At 40.7% G+C, this 17,503-nt stretch overlaps 1 pseudogene across 1 annotated transcript; it reads left to right on the top strand.

The window, feature by feature from the left end:
* Positions 1 to 12,946: 12,946 nt before the first annotated feature.
* On the top strand, positions 12,947 to 14,190 carry LOC308513733 (U2 small nuclear ribonucleoprotein auxiliary factor 35 kDa subunit-related protein 2-like; annotated as a pseudogene). The gene has a single exon. The product of its transcript is annotated as a U2 small nuclear ribonucleoprotein auxiliary factor 35 kDa subunit-related protein 2-like (transcript).
* Positions 14,191 to 17,503: the final 3,313 nt, after the last annotated feature.

Below are 17,503 nucleotides of genomic sequence, written 5' to 3'. Positions count from 1 at the left end.
CAAATAATATTTTTTCAAACTTTTGAAAGACCAATTTAGATGTTTAATCTCTAAGGTGGGTTTACAAACACCCTACATTGATAATTGACCAAGGAGCCTGCAAATGAGGTTTCTTAAACAAAGAAAAGCACTCGTATATGAAAGGAAGCACTTTCATACTTTTTCTCCCTATTGTTTAACCTTTTGTTCCCACCACAAATATCTACACGTAGGTCTTATCTCTGACCTTGAGGAACCGTATGGCTTTATCGAAGCTTACTTTTAGATCACAGATGACCTTCAGTTGATATCATTGAGCTCTGACCTGCCTCAGTGATCTGCTCACACAAAATACATATGCTGAACAGTGCTGGTGTGTGCAGTAGGGGTAAGTGAATTATTTACAAAAATTTGAGTTGACACCTTTTATCAAATGTGGAAAGATGAAGACAAAACAGCTGCTATTGCTGTCGTAAGCAATCTGCTGGTGATTGAATAAAAGTGTCAAGAAAATGGCTGCTTGATGGCCTTTTGTTCTCCCTCATCCAGCTTGATGTTAGTTTGAGCTGTCAGTTAGGAATCACGGCAGTGTGATTTATCAATAGACTGAGTGACCTTCTGGTTTAGCTGGTGGTAGGACTGGAAGACAGCGCCCTCTACTGCAAATACGCAGCTCTTCCTCCTAGTGTGCCATTAATCTAAGCGAGTGGCTTGCATTTGCTGGAAGCAACTCACCCTTATGATAATTACAGCTTTTTAAGTTTTGTCCTGTATCAATTGCTTCTACACATTTATTAAAAATTATTAAAATAAAAAAACTTCAAGCATATTTCTATACCTTCCAGCAAATTAATTTACAAAATCAGTATTTCAGATAAAATGCTTCCTCCTTGCTAATTAAACTGCAGAATAAGGAAACATTATCTTTGATAGCAAACTGAATCTTTAAATAGTGTTTGGATTATATTGATATTATTAATCCATCTGTATTAACTCAAATTACTTTATAGTCTCTATAAAAAGAAGGATTTAGTCTTATTTTTCTGCCTTATAATATCGCGGTCTCCTCAGGGAAAGATATTATTCTCAATCAGAGCTTTGTGGGTCCTTGAGTGATATGAAATCATTGTGGCCCAGCACCTTACAAACGAATATTCCTACTGTCATCATGTAAACATGTGCATTTTTAAAAGTAGGACTTTCTGACTTAATGGATATTTATTTGATCCCAAACACAAATAAGATGAAAGTAAATTATGAGGAAAAGGATATTCTAGCAGCTATTGAAAAGGAAATATTGAATATATTTAAAAGAATTAAAATAACATCTGATTTCCAATAACACATAATCTTTTAATGTTCAGATTAATTTGCTACAATGTGCTACAAATCCTGGTTCTTTTAAAAACTGTTAGATATACACCATTTCAAATACATTTATTTTATCTCTAAGGTATTTCATAATTTTCACTTTAAAATCTCGTCTTGTATTTTTAAATCAGACATGAACCACCATTGCGTAGGTATTATTTTGCTGGTTGTATCACAGACTTCAGGACTTAAAGATATTTTCTAAAGCTGTCTCTCCGCAGTCTCTCTTAGATGTGGTTTTCATTGCACCACAGATTAGGGCAGGCCAGGTGAGGAATATGAAAAGATGTGCTTCCCTATTTCACACCATTTCCGCTTTGGACTCCATGCTTTTCCTCCTCGGTTTAATTATTAGGTGGTTGCCTCCCTCTCACTCAGAGAGCCGAGTGTGGGCTTTGGACCTCAGTTCCTGGCATGGCTTTGACTTTTTCTCTCTCTCCTGATATACATACACACCATGACTTGTTCATAAAAGATCTGCAGCAAAGTTGAATAATATGTAAATTTTATGTTGTAATGAATTAGGTCCTAAGATCTTTAAAGGTCAGACACCTGGTATAATACATCACATTTTTTAATATCAACTGCAAAATAACTGTAATAAATTTTTCCAACGCCACATCCTCACACACTGTTACCCACAAGGAAGCACCAAAGGAAATGTGTCATTTGTCAAAACATGCAGGAAAACTGGCATGTGTACAAGTCACTTTAAAAGTAATGCTCAGGTTAGAAATAGCTTTCCAAATGAATATTTTGTGGTTAAACAAAGAAAAAACAAACTAGTGCTTGACCAAAAGCATCTCCTGGTATGTAAAAGAATAAGAAAGAAACAACTAATTCTAGGATATGTGATAAAAATAATTTTAATTAGATAAAAATAATTTTAATTACAGGATAATGTGTAATTTATAAGCAAAAGAGCCTTATTTGTTTATCTTTAAGGAAAAATTCAACTGGCATGGAAATTTAAGCATGGATGAGTGAATGGGCTGTTATAAAATTGTATAACTATCTGAGTTATAGAAATTTTATAGTTGCTATTAAAATAAAAATATTTATTTCTTTTATAATGCTATTTGCAAGTTTCAATTAAAAGTCTCTATTATAGAAACATTTCTGTCAGCAAAGGAAGGAAAAGAGATTTGCCTGGGAATAAAGCAGACTTTGGGGATTAAAATATGCAAACCCACATAAGTACTCGCTCCCATTTTCATCCACACCATGCCCCTATTCTCCAAAGGTGTATTTTTTTAACATAAGATACAGCATGGAGGGACCTAAAAAGTATTATGCAAAATGTAATAAGCCAGTCAGAGAAATACAACTATCACATGGTCTCACTCATATGTGGAATCTAATGAACAAAATAAACTGATGAACAAAATAGATCCAGTGACATGGAAACGTGGAACAGACTGACAAATATTGTAGGGGAGGGGGGGAAGAGATTAACCAAAGAACTTATATACATATAAGCATAACTCCTTGGTGAAGGCCTGGGGGGTGAATAGGGGTGTGTGGGAAGGAGACATCTGTAATACTTTCAACAATAAAGATAAATTTGAAAAAAAAAAAGATACAGTGAAATGAACAGATAGTCAGAAATGTTCACCTTTGGAGTATTTAATGTTGATCCAGACAGGTCCCTGATAGGGCAATGCTATTGAAGGCATGTCCTTACAATATTGTAAGTGGTTATTTTACCTACACCCCGTGGAGATGATATTCTGGTGGGGCAGGGCGGGGGGGGTGGGCGGAGATAGACAATGAGCAAACAAATAACTAAAAAGCTAGCATGGCAATAAATATTCAGATAGACATTGAGGCTGTATTTGAGAAATACCTGAATGAATTTATCCATGTAAGTAGTTATTGTGTTTTAAACTGGAATACGCTTAAAGAAAGACTGATCACTTAAACAACCCATTGTATTTTTTCTAACATTTTCTATAATGGTTCTGTTAGCACATACATATGGCATCAGTCAATAGTTGCAAAGTGAAGTGGCAATTTTGTCCATGTCATTAAGAGGCACCCCATGAGTAAAAAAATTAAAGCCAGCATAGTTTTAGTATTTGAAAGTTCTGGAAAATTACCAAAATCCCCCCCCCCTTTTTTTAATACATATACACAAAGTTAACCAAACTATTCATAACCTTTATAGCCAGATCTAAAGTGAACTTTCTAAGCTGAGGAGAATGAACTCCACCCCCATCCTCTCCCACCCTCCCCCACCCCAACACACACACACACACACACACACACACACACACACACACACAGCAGCTGAGCACTGTGTTTTTGATTCCAACCAATCCAATGCAGTGCTCAGTAGACAAACTGAGGAGCGTAAGGAGATCAAAAATCAACCTCTCGGTGTTTAAATTAGTTTGTTCAAAATGGGCAATGAACATGAGGAAACTATTTAAAGAAAAGAAATGTACAGTAATCTAAGGAAAACAATTTAAAGTAAATTGAACCCAAAAGAATGTTTTAGAACATAACATAATGCTCATGAAGGTGTAGTAAGAACATGCTATTGTTCTTACTACAAAAGTGTCAATTTCGTTTGTTTTCTGGAAAACAATTCCAGAAAGTAGGACTCTGGTAAACAATTTGGCAGTGTGACCCATTCATTCTTTTATTTAACCAATGTTTATTGAGTGCTTAGCTTGTGCCTGACAGTGAACAAACACAAAACATAAAAAATTCCTGCTTTCATGGAGCTGATATTCTGGTGGGGGAATATAGACAATGAGCAAGCAAATAATTAAATAGCTAGCCTGTCACATGTTGGTAAGAGTGACAGAGAAATCGTTTTAATTTGCAGGGAAGGGAGCAGCGTTATGTGGTTACTTTAGTAGAACCGTCAAGAGTAGCTTTATTGAGAAGGTAGCATTTGAGCAAAGGCCAGAAAGAAGTAAAGGTTATCAAGGGGTGGCACACAGCCATGATTCATCCCAGAATTCTACCTAGACCAAGCTCCGTGCCATCAGATTGGTTTACTGCCAGTAACGAAGTTGAGGGAAAGCCCACATCCCAATATGCTCTCTCCTATGGTGAACATGTGGCAGACCTGCTGCCTGGATAGCCCTGTACTAGAGAACCCAACCCTGTCTTGGGCAATCATGCAGGCACCCAGCAGCCAAGGATGCCCAGGGCCCCCGGGGAGCTGTCCTCTGTGCTGACAGGCTGCTGGGCCAAGGCACTAGAACACCAGCAGGACGGGGCTAGAGTCTTGCTAGCCTCTAAGCAGGGGGAGCCCAGCCCATTATAACACCCCCATGAGCACTTGGCCTGCTTCTCCCTTTCCTGTCCCAGTTCTGAGTGTTCTCTGAGGAAACTCATATTGGTACTTTTCATCTATCGTATGGAATTAGCAGAAATCAAAACCAGGTCTATATCTAAAGTTATTCGCCAGTTATTTAAAATAGAAATAGCCAGTAAAAGGCAGAACTGTAACTTATATTCACAGTAAATTAGATATATGTGTGCATAGAAAAAAGACAGGAATAAATTCATTAATGTCACAGCCATAGTTATGGAGCAGGTATCAGCAAATTATGGCCCAAGGTGCCAAATCTGACCCAAGGCTTGTTTTTGTAAAATTTTACTGGAGCACGTTCATGCACACTTGTGTAGCCTCTTTTGAAATACAACAGAGCTGAGGAGTTAAAGCAGAGATTATATGGCATACAAACCTAAACCACTGACTGTCTGATCCTTGACAGAAAAGGTTTACTTGCCCTTGGTCTACAAAGGTTTTGATTTTCTCCCTGTGTCTCTGTATATTTTATTTTTTCTAAAGATAAAAATACATGATGGTTATAGTCAGAAAAAAAGATAAACACAATCATGCATCACTTAACAAGGAGGATATGCTCTGACAAATGCATCATTAGGTACTTCTGTTTTTGTGAGGAAATCATAGAGTGCACTTACACATATATAGATGGCACAGCTCACCACACACCAGGCTACATGGTATAGTCTACTGTCTGAGGCTCCGAACCTGAATACTGTAGGCAATTATCATACAACTAGTGGTCTGGTGCACAAAATTCGTGCATGGGGAGGGGGGGCGTCCCTCAGCCCGGCCTGCACCCTCTCCCATCTGGGACCCCTCAGGGGATGTCCAACTGCCTCTCATAATCCGGGACCACTGGCTCCTAACTGCTCGCCTGCCGGCCCGCCTGTTCACCCCTAACCATCTCTGCCTACTTGATTGCCCCTAACCACCTCTGCCTTCCTGCCTGATCGTCCCTAACTGCCTGATTGCCCCTAACTGCCTCTGCCTCACCCCGCACCCAGGACCCAAGATTCCCTCTTCCAGCCAGTCACAGGCACCTGGGACCCGGGCTTCCCTCCCTCTGGCTGGCCACAAGCACTCAGAACCCAGGCCGGCTTTACCCAGGCCGGTCACAGCTTCAGGGGACTGTGGGCTTTGCCCAGGCTGTAGCCGCAGGCACCCAGGACCACAGGGCAGGTGGCTTGTCCCTCCCCTGGGCCACAGCCGCAGGCACTGGCATCCAGGACCGCGGGGCGGGCAGCTTACCCCTCTCCCAGGCCACAGCCTGGCTGGTCCCCATTCCTCTCTCATGAGCTCATTTGTGCCTGGTTGGTCCCCATTCCTCTCTCCCCAGTGTTGGGTGTGAGGGCATGAGGGCGTGATGACCATTTGCATATTAACTCTTTATTATATAAGATAATAAAAATCTTAAAAGGTATGTTATTATCCAAACAGTATTTCTCCATTTCACTGGTACAGCAATTCAGGAAGGTATCCTGAAAGCATAGTTGGGTCATCCAGGACTTCTCACTGTTTCTGTTGTACAATGCAGTGTGTGCTTATTGACATGCTGTAGACCCTGGGGCTCTCGCTGTGCCAGATCACAAAGGTTTCGATTTGTAGCCTGCGACATTGATCCCAAGCAAGACTGTTTTCCAGTCCTTAAAAGCCTTGAAGCCTGGCACTGACTTGGCCTCCTTATACATGAAAGTCCTTTTGGGCATAGTTTGCAGAATGGAGGTTTCATCCATACTCTATATTTGCTCTGCAAGTAATGTTTCTCCACAACCAGCTTATCTAGGATTTCCAAAATTTCTTCAACTGCCTTCACATCAGCACTCACAGACTCATCACTCACTTTCACATTACATAATAAATAACAATTCTTGAATTGTTTAAACCACCCAGTGCTAGCAGTAAATTCAACATCACAGGAAGGTCCAGCCTTTTCTTTCAACATCTCAATCGCTTTGCTTTCGATGTGATTGTCATGGTGCTGAGAGGTGCATACTTCTGTGTCTGGTCTTCAATCCAGGTCACTAGAAGTTTCTCCTAGCCTGACAAAGACCCTTCTCAAACTTTCACTAGTCTTGCTGCCTTCCATGAATGCCTTTAACAGCTTCCGTCACATGGTTTTTATTCTTTAAGATCATAGCTATGGTGGAATGGGACATGCCTGACTGCTGAGCAATAACCATCACTGATTTTCCACCTTCATAGTCCTTAATCACTTTTAGTTCTGTTTCCAGGTCAATTACTTGATGTAGTAACATTAACAGTAGATTTTGTACACCTAGAGACCATGATGAACAAAACAACATGGGATTAAATCAAGCACCAGAGAAAATGATGCAATCAAGAGATGCAGTAAATGAGATGTATGAGGCTTCTGCCAGTGCAATATGGCAAACTTTCTTTTTGTAAGTAGAAAGAATACACTCTAAAATAATGATGAAAAGGTATAGTATAGCCCTGACTGGTTTGGCTCACTGGATAGAGCATCGGCCTGGGGACTGAGGGGTCCCAGGTTCGATTCCGGTCAAGGGCGTGTACCTTAGTTGCAGGCACATCCCCGGTGGGGGTGTGTGCAGGAGGCAGCTGATCGATGCTTCTCTCTCATTGATGTTTCTGACTCTCTATCCCTCTCCCTTCCTCTCTGTAAAAAATCAATAAAATATATATTTTTTTAAAAAGGTATAGTATAGTAAACACATAAACCAGCAACATATTCATTGCCATTATCAACTGTTATATACTGTACATAACTGTATGTGCTAGACATCTATACCACTGCAGTGCAGTAGGTTTGTTTACACCAGCATCACCACAAACGCGCAAGCACTCCCAAATATCACAGCTACCAGTCACTAGGTGATAGGACCTTTTCAGATCCATTATAATCTTAATAGAGTCCTGGTGCAGGAAATTCGTGCACGTGGGGGTCCCTCAGCCTGGCCTGCACCCTCTCCAATCCGGGACCCCTCAGGGGATGTCCGATTGCTGGTTCAGGCCCGCACTTTTAACAGATGACAGCTTTATTGTTGTTTCTTTCTTTTCATGCTTAAACCCACTGGAATTAGTAGGTATGCAAAGTGTGCATAAATTTTGAGGGGACACCCTGTATATCTCTAGTCAGCAGTGAAAGGAACCAGCGGCGGGTTTAGAACCCCCAGACAGGGAACCTCGCTCACTCTCCACATGTCTCCCCACTCTGCTTTTCACCTTCGCAGGCAGCGGGAGAATCAGTGTTTTCTCTCATTAACTCGGAAAAGCATGTCCTGTCACCCACTGCCCAGCAGGAGTGCGCTAGGCCCCAAGCAAGCAGGGCGGTCTTTGCTCATGGGCACCGGCACCCAGAGTGCACATTCCTCCTCTGCAGTCACCCCTACTCTCACGCCATTTCACTGAGAGGACTGACCTCCTTGCCTCCTCTGGGTTCCCAACCTCAAACGCTGACCAAAGGCATCTCAGGGAGGGCCACCCGCACCCACCAGGTGTGTCTGTCTGCACCTGCTCCTGCCTTAGCACCTGCATTAGCCCCACGGAGGTGATCTCATTGCCGCACTGGCCTCCGCGGGAACAGGGCATCTCCACTCCGCCCTCTCACTGTCATCTCACAGCCCCCTACCCCAAGCACCCAGACATGCCCCAAACGACGTGAGCGTGCCAGAGGGGATGTGCACACGTCGGGGGTGGGGGGGGACATAGGCATGCCGGGGCTGACAGAAGTGTGGCGGAGGGGCGGGGGGAATGTGTGTGTGCGTCGTGGTCTAGGACTGTTGCACCTGCACGTGGTTGACAGCACACTGGGGGACATTCGCACACGAGGGAAGAGGAGAAGATGAACGTACAGGAGGCCTGCGCCTGCGCAGATCCACAAACCCATGTGGCGTGGCCAGGAGGATGTCAATCTGGTCCGCCACCATGGCTGTCCCTGTGATCACACACCTTCTGGGCCAGGAGACGGGACTAGTGCAGCTGCTCCTCAGCTCGGCCAGCAGGCTCTGTTTGGCACTGCTCACAACCGTCGCTACCATGTGAGAAGTACAGGCCACTCTCCAATGGCCCCCACCACCCCCCGCCCAGTCCCCAATGCTCCAAGTCCCTGCCCACAGGGCTGGGCCCGGGGTGGAGGCCTCTCTGCGTGCATGCGGACCCCCAGCTGGGGCCATGCCGGACAGGCCTCTCCACCATGGCCCCACCCCCATCCCTGATACTGCAAGTCCCCGCCCACCGTGCCTGCTGCACACACAACCTGCTGATCAGTTGTTACTGTGACGGTATCCCAACCAATTTGCATGTTACCCTATTATAAGTATAGATGGGACCAGCTTTATACACGTGGTTTGTTATTGACCAAAATGTCATTATGAGGGGCATTACTATATATAATTGTGCTCTTTTCTGTTGTTTAGAAATATACTTTAAAATTATGAATGGTTATTATCAAACCCAGTTTGATCCTCAACCCTTATTAAATAGCTTATAATGTGGGCTATAAAATTACCAAACATTTGTTGCTTGCACATATTACATTTCAGACACCACTGTAAGCACTTTGCAACTACTAATTCCCAATCTTCATAATAATTCTATGAGATAGGAATTATTACTATCCTTTTCACAGATGAGGAAAGTGTAAAACAAAGGAGTTAAATAATTCACCCACATCACACGTTTGTACATTGGAGCCAGAATCAAATCCAAGGTGTGTGGAGTCAGGCTTCATATTCCAAATCCTATACTGTGCTGCCTCCTTGTGATTATTTAATTCTTGTAATGCCAGCACAGAAGAAAAATGTACTTTGTCTATGGCAAAAATTAGTTCTCTCAAGTTGACACTCAAAGTTTGAAAACTTTTGCAGAGACTGAAAGAGGAAAGAGGTAGATGGGAGAGAGGAAAAAAGGGATAGATGTGGTAAGTTCAATTTTTATAGTCCAGGCTATATTAAAAAGGGCATTCATGGAAAGGGGTCTGGTGTTTTAGTCAGGGTTCTCCAGAGAAACAAAACCAATAGGGTGTGTTTGTGTGTATATGTGTGTGGGGGGAAGGATGGTGAGGTGGGGACAGATTTATTTTAAGGGATTGGCTCAAACAATTGTGGAGAATGGCAATTCTGAATTCTATGGAGCAGGCAAGCTGGCTAGAGACAGACTCAGGGAAGAACTGATGTTGCAGCTTGAGTCTGGAGGCAGAATTCCTTCTTTCTTGGGCGATCTGATTTTTTGTTCTCTTAAGGTTTTTAACTTATTGCATGAGGCCCACCTGCATTATGGAAAGTAATTTTCTTTATGCAAAGTCTATTGATTTAAATGTTAATCTCATCTTTATGCTCTAGCCAGTGTTTCCCAGTGTTTAGAGCATCGGCCTTGCACCAAATGGTTGAGGATTTGATTCCCACTAGTGGGAGAGGCAACCAATCAATGAGTCTCTCTCTTGTATGGTAATAGGGAAGCCCAGGAAGATGTAAAATCACTTACAGAGTGCCTGGCACATAGTTAGTGGCCAGCATATGTCAGTTGTCATTATTTATATAAAAAAATAAAAGAAACAAATTAATTTTCCAGAAAAAAAATTAAGTAGTTAGGCATTTAGGGACTAGATTATGAAGGGCTTCTGTGCCATCTGAGAAGTTTAAATCCTATCTAAAGGCAAGATAAAACTTCAGAGAATTTTAAGCAAAGGCATAAATCATATGAGTTATATTTTAAAGAGACTTATTTCATAGCAGTGTGAACAACAGAATAGAGTAGAATTTTGAAAAGTCAGAATAATCAAAAGGAGGTAGCCGATTGGAAACGTATTTGGGAGGTAAAATTGGCAGTTGTTAAGGAATTTAAGAAAAAGAAAACACTTCAGTGAAAGAAAATGCAGCATGAAAGAGAATTCTGGCTTAAGAGAGAATTCGTACAAATAAGTTTATAAGTGGCTCACCAGGAAAGATCATAATACCCTTTTCTGGAGGTCTTTAAGAATGGGATGGAGACATCACTGTTTGGTAGCTGAAGGCTTGAGCTTGGTCAAGACTTGATCCACTCTTTTGATACTATGATTTTAATGGAAAACCAAAAAGCAGACATTACAGTGTACAGATATAATATATAGTATTTGTAAGGCTTAAATCATGTACATCTTCTTATACTGTTTTTAGTTACTTACAGAATGTTTCCCACTCACCTTTAAATATGCTATCACTCTCTGCCCATGATTTTTTTCCAATAATGTTTTCATTATGCCCCATCACTTTATGACAAAGACATTGCTGCATAGTGACTTCATTACTGTAAAGAAACAATGTGAGTTTAGAGCTGAAAAAAAAGTATAATTAAAAGCATAAATTATGGCTGCTGTCAAGACAACAGACATTAACACTGAAACTCAGAGCATAATGCAGAAATAGGTTAGGTTTATGCTACCTGAAATCATTTTGAACCTTGAGTGTTTTCTCTACAAATAATGTACCCAAAAGTTATTATGTTTTTTTGAACAAGGAAACTAGGTGAACTATATTGCCTCCTGTCTAGGTCTTTTCTCCTCTTCATACATGCTACCCTGATATTACAAGGTGTTATGAGAATGTATTCAAGGCCACTTTAGTGTAAAGTAGATGTCATTTTTAAAAAACCAAAGAAGTTATGAAGATAGGCACTAACAGAGAACTTCAGTCTTGTACAAAATCCAAGGAAGTTTACCCAACATCTAAAAAAAATATGATGTTTCAACTACCATCTGCTAAGTAAAATCTCAGCTGTATCAATTCTTTAAAAGCCTGAGACAGTCCTAACCGGTTTGGCTCAGTGGATAGAGCATCGGCTTGCAACTGAAGGGTCCCAGGTTTGATTATGTACCTTGGTTGTGGGCATAGCTCCAGTAGGGGGTGTGCAGGAGGCAGCTGATCAATGTTTCTCTCATTGATGTTTCTAACTCTCTATCTATCTCCCCTCCTCTCTGTAAAAAATCAATAAAACATATATTTTTTAAAAAGTCTGAGACAGAGGGACATGGTTTCATTATACATTGTCCTCTCAAGCTAGCCTAATAATGAGGTTCAGAAAGCCATTCCCCCATTGCTAGCACTCAAGGACACTGTGCTTAGAGAGGAGACGTTTGAGTACAATTTTAGTCCTGGGAATTTTTACCAGACATGTTTTTATCTAGAATGGTAGGCCTCACAAACAGAGACCCACAACAGAGGACTGTGTACAAATAGAGGGCACTTAGCCACTTTATTGAGGGTATTACCGAGGAAATCTATAATTTTTTCAAGGGACTAGAATAGATGAGCTCTACAATTACCTACCACTCAGAGGTTTTCAAATCTATAGAAATGCGCGCGCGCGCGCGCGCACACACACACACACACACACACACACACACACACCCTGAAAACTTTGACACTGAAAAATAACAAACAACCCTTCTCCAAAAAACTTCTATGTTTTCCTTTGTATGTGTATCTACATATACATTTCTATATGCCTATTTAGATAGATATATGTTTTAAAATTTATTTTATTGTTGAGAGTATTATAGATGTCTCTCATCTTTCCCCCTTTGTCCTCCTCCACCTGGCTCCCACCCCCTCCCCAGGCCTTCACTGCACTATTGTCTGCATTCATATACGCATATGAACTCTTTGGTTAATCTCTTCCCTCCCCACCCCACCCCACTTCTCTCTGAAATCTGTCAGCCTGTTCCATGCTTCCATGTCTATGGTCCTTCTTCTAGATCTTTTTGTATATAGATATATATAGGTTGATATATGCACATATAGACTATATATATAGTTATGTAGATGTATATATCTATATGATTCTAAGTATTTACATATAGGTATATAAAATAAAATAACGTAGGTGGACATGGTGGCGCTGGCAATGTGGCGGCCCAGAGATGATGATGGTCCCGGACAAACAGCCCCAAACAGTACAAGGTGGCCCTGAAGAAGGAGAGATGAAGGAATCATGGGCAGGAACTCACTTGCTTCAGAGACTCAGGATCCTCACAGAAGGAGGAAAGGGAGGAAACTTTTATAGAAGGAGAAGAAGAAGAAGAAGAAGAAGAAGAAGAAGAAGAAGAAGAAGAAGAAGAAGGAGGAGGAGGAGGAGGAGGAGGAGGAGGAGGAGGAGGAGGAGAAGGAGAAAGGGAGGAGGAGAAGGAGGAGGTGGGGGAGGGGGAGAAGGAGAAGGAGAAGGAGAAGGAGAAGGAGAAAGGGAGGAGGAGAAGGAGGAGGTGGGGGAGGGGGAGAAGGAGAAGGAGAAGGAGAAAGGGAGGAGGAGAAGGAGGAGGTGGGGGAGGGGAAGGGGAAGGAGGAAGAAGAAGAACAACAACAAGAAGAACAAGAAGAAAAAGAACAAGAAGAAGGGAGGCTGTTAGAAATAGAGAGGCAACAGTTACAAGAGGAATGGTTGCTGCGGGAGCAGAAGACACAAGAAAAATGCAGAACCAAGAAGGAAAAGGAAGAGGCAGCTAGAAGTCGGCAGGAAGAACAGGGGAGCAAGCTAGAGGAAGAATGGGAAGAAGCGCAGTGAAAACAGGAAGAGGAGGAGGAGCAGAAGCTGTAGGAGAAGCTAGAACGAGAGGAGGCTGCGCAGAAGAGGCTAAAGTGGGTGGAAAATGAGCTGGAAAATAGCAGCTCTTTGCAGATCCTAGAACCAGCCACGGGCCTGAGAATGATGGGGGGAAGAGCGAGTTAACTGTCCGATCTACAGTAAAACTGGAGCTTGCAGATTCGGAGACAGGGGTTCACGGAAACACAATTTGCAAGTGTCAAGTCCCACCCTGCCTGTCAGAGGCGTGTTCAGGACGTTTGGAATGGAGCAGCGCCCAGGGGGTGCCCGCGACCCCCACGCCAGCCCTGAGCTCAGCGAGGAGGAGGCCCACCTGAGGACGTGCTCCCCAAGGTCAAGAATGCGGGGAAGGTGATCCAGTTCCCCGCAGCTGCAACATGGAGCCTCATCTGAAGGCCAATGTGTATGTTCAGTGCCTGTGGGAAGAATGCCGCCCTGTCTCTGTCTAAGGGCGGGTGGTCTGCAGGAGGGCAGCTCAGTGCGAATTCTGCCCGGTGACCCGGTGGGAAGTGGCCATGTGTGGTTTGTGTGAAATACAGCGGGGAAACACTGCAACTTTCTTCACGTGTTTGTACATCTCAACAATGAATTCGGGGAAGCCAATAGGGACCTGTCTCCAGATGCGTATGGCTCTTCCTTCCGTAAGAGCTCAGAGAGGAGGGAGGACGGGCCACCACCACCAGCTCCACGGCAGGCCCAGGGGGAAGCCCGGTCTAGCCCTTTCCTGCAAAAGGAATGGAGAAGCTGAGAGGAAAGGGAGAAGTAGACACGGGGGTCGGAAATCTCACAGACACACAGCAAAAAGTCGTGAGAGGCACAGTTCACGAAGTAGAGAAAGAAAAAGGGACCACAGCCGGTGCCCGGGCAGCGGGAGCTGGAGCTGGAGCAGGAGCCTGAGTCCCTCTGGGTCCAGGAGTCCCCATGGGAGGAGGTCAGGCAGTAGGGACAGAACTATTCATAGTCCCCAATCCAAATGAACTGATTTTGTTTTTAAATGATCGCATATGTTATTTATTATGGCTGCTCCATACTTAGAGGGCTCTGAACTTCAATGGGTTAGCAAGTCTGGCAGAACCCTATGTCATCTGGAACTCTATTTTAAATAAAATACTTGTATTTTCTGATAATTTGTGTGCTTCTTTTAAAAAACCTAAATGTATAAATAACATGAATATTACTGTAATCCTAACCCTTAAAGATAACCAGTTAACAATGGAGCATTACTTGAGTCATTTTTCTCTACTTATGGGTATATGCACATTTTTCACACAAAGAACATAGATGGTGGCAGTTGAATGTGCTTTTTCTCATAAAATATTGTCATATTTTCTTAAGGCCTATTCTTCATGTTATTTTTACTCACTACATAGTGTGGATCTATTAATTTATTCAACTATATCACTCTTGTTGGATTTTAAGTTAGCTTAAAGTAACTTAAAGAATTCTGTGCTATGCCGAAACCGGTTTGGCTCAGTGGATAGAGCGTCGGCCTGTGGACTGAGAGGTCCCAGGTTCAATTCCGGTCAAGGGCATGTGCCTGGGTTGCAGGCACATCCCCAGTGGGAGATGTGCAGGAGGCAGCTGATCGATGTTTCTCTCCCATCGATGTTTCTAACTATCTCTCTCCCTTCCTCTCTGTAAAAAATCAATAAAATATATTTAAAAAAAAAAAGAATTCTGTGCTATAAACAAGCAATAAGTAAATAAAATAAGGTAGATATATAAAATAAAATTATGCACACTGATTCTCTGGTATCTTAGAGCCTTTCTACACACATAATCATATAGAAATAATAAAATGGTATATCTTATCACAACAAGGAGTAATAATAATAAATAAGAAGAGGGGATGAAACTTTTTGACATAGATTGTGATGATGTTTTCCTGGTGATACTTATCTCTAAACTCATTGTATATATATTAAACATAGGCTTCTATATGTCAAATAAAACCGGTATTGTTTTTCACATGGTAAATTAACAAATATTCAATTGAAAACCTCTGATCTTGGATGAAATAGTTGTAAACTAGTATCTGATACACTGAGGTGGAGGCAATTTAAATGTTCAATCCTTCTGAAAGGCAATAGGCAATATATTTTGTGAGGTTTAAAAAAAAAAATCTTACAATTTGACCCAGTAAAATTATTCATTGGAATATCCTAAGAAAAAAAAAATATAAGAAAAACTTATAGGCATAAATATTTTCATTGCAGTGTTATTTACAATATAAAAATTATAATTGTATAATTTCATATATTTATAGAACTGTATGAAATATTATGTAGCCATTATAAAATTAATATAAAAATAATACAACTAGGGGAGGTTGGGAGGGGGGCTAAGAGAGCAACCAAAGGACTTGTATGCATACATATAAGCATAACCAATAGACACAGACAGTAGGAGGATGAGGGCATGTGCTGGGGGGCAGGAGCAGGCAGGGAGAGGTCAATGGGGGGAAAAGGAGACTTATGCAAGACTTTCAACAATAAAGAATTTAAATTAAAAAATAGAATAAAATATTAAAAAATAAATAATACAAATAAAATGCATCTAAGAGCATGAATTACTAAATGTATTTGAAAGCCCTAGTCTTATCTGTTCTCTGCACCCTGAGAAGTGCAGTAAACCAATGCTTCTGATGTGATCTAATATAAGAAAAATACAATACAATATATTTTCAGAAATATTTTCCATTGTTTTTATTTTATTTCTATATAATAAACTCTATTACTTGTATCATCATTAGTAAGATATTTGACAACAAGGAACTAAGAGAATTAGTCTCTTCACATACAAAGAAATATTTTCCTAATGGTGAATAGCAGAGTATTTATCCCTAAAATTCATTATTTCACCACCAAAGAATATGCATATGTATGATTAAACAGCAGACTCCTTGAAGAGCGATTTGTCATGTTTACCAAAAAGTGAAGGCAAATTTCTGTTAAAATATTTTTCAATATTTTTAATGAATTTTAATAAAGGTTTATCAGGCACTTGTTGTGGTGCAGAACTTTTATTAAATTCTGTGATCCATAAAACGTGTGGTTTTTTTTTTTTTTTGAATGACACATAGTTTAGTTTTTCATTTAGAGGCTATAAAAGTGTTCACAAAAGTTATGTTGAAAAAAAAGTGATTGAAAGTGCTAAAACACTGTACAGAATATAAAACCCTTTCATAGACTTTTTATGACACATGAAACATGAGTCTTAAAGGTTTAATGTTACTGACTTTTATACAAGGCTTTTTAATTCTTGATTCCAGTTATGGTTCTGCAAATGAACTGTGACATTAAAAGGAATCAGGCTGGAACGGCCTGGCCTCACTTTCTAGATGAGTTCCCACTGGCCATGAAAGGTTTGCTCTAGGACCCACCCCACCCACAGCTGATTAACATTCACTTGCTTTCTTAGAACAGAAGAGTGAGCCTGCTTGATAGATTCCCTCCTACTTAAATTCAGTATTAATGTTGCGGAGGGCACCTAGATTACTACTGGTATATATGAAGTATGAAGGATGACTATTCCTTAATCCTGTTTCTTTCATATTGTACACCATTTACTGCTATAATTGTAATGTTGTCTTGGTGAACGACAGAACCAATATTGCTGTCTGTCCCATTGAAACAATGGATATAAATTCACTTTGGAAAATTTTGAGTCGAGGTACTGACCTGAACCCAGTACAGAAGACCGATTCATTATTTTTTGTTAATTTCTAGTATTTGAAATTGCCAGATGAAGTTGCCATTTTTGTAAGTTAAAACTATTGAAACCTTCAATTTCATATGGCTTACATTAATTTTAATATGTTTCAAAAGCCACAGTGGTGGTTTATATGAAGAGAAGAGTAGAGCAATATGTGATAAATTAGGTAAATTATAAGAAGCCAATCTGGGTAATTTACATTAGACTTCAGAGTAATATGCTCAACTTAAATTATCTTAAGTACTTCCTCAACATTACACATTATTTTGTATGTGTAGACTCTGTTCTTATTGGTTCATTTCCTAGAGGAATCAAAGTTTCAGTTTCTATCTGTTGAAATTGTACTGTGAAATCACTTAAAAAAATACTTGAACTTATAGAAAAGAATTAAAAAATGTATGGTGTTGAATAACTATTCCACACATACGTTAGCTGCATTAGAAATCATCAATGGTACACTCTAAAAGGCTGAAATAAAATATCTGTGCCATATATGATACTCATGATTCATCTGTTTGTTTTAATTTAAAAAAATATCTTTCTTATTTCAAAATTATTTTAATATGAAAGGGATTA

The sequence above is a fragment of the Myotis nattereri genome (genome assembly GCF_964212035.1).
Source record: "Myotis nattereri genome assembly, chromosome: 2".
In the NCBI taxonomy this organism is placed as follows: domain Eukaryota; kingdom Metazoa; phylum Chordata; class Mammalia; order Chiroptera; family Vespertilionidae; genus Myotis; species Myotis nattereri.
This window is presented reverse-complemented; position numbering and strand designations above follow the sequence as displayed.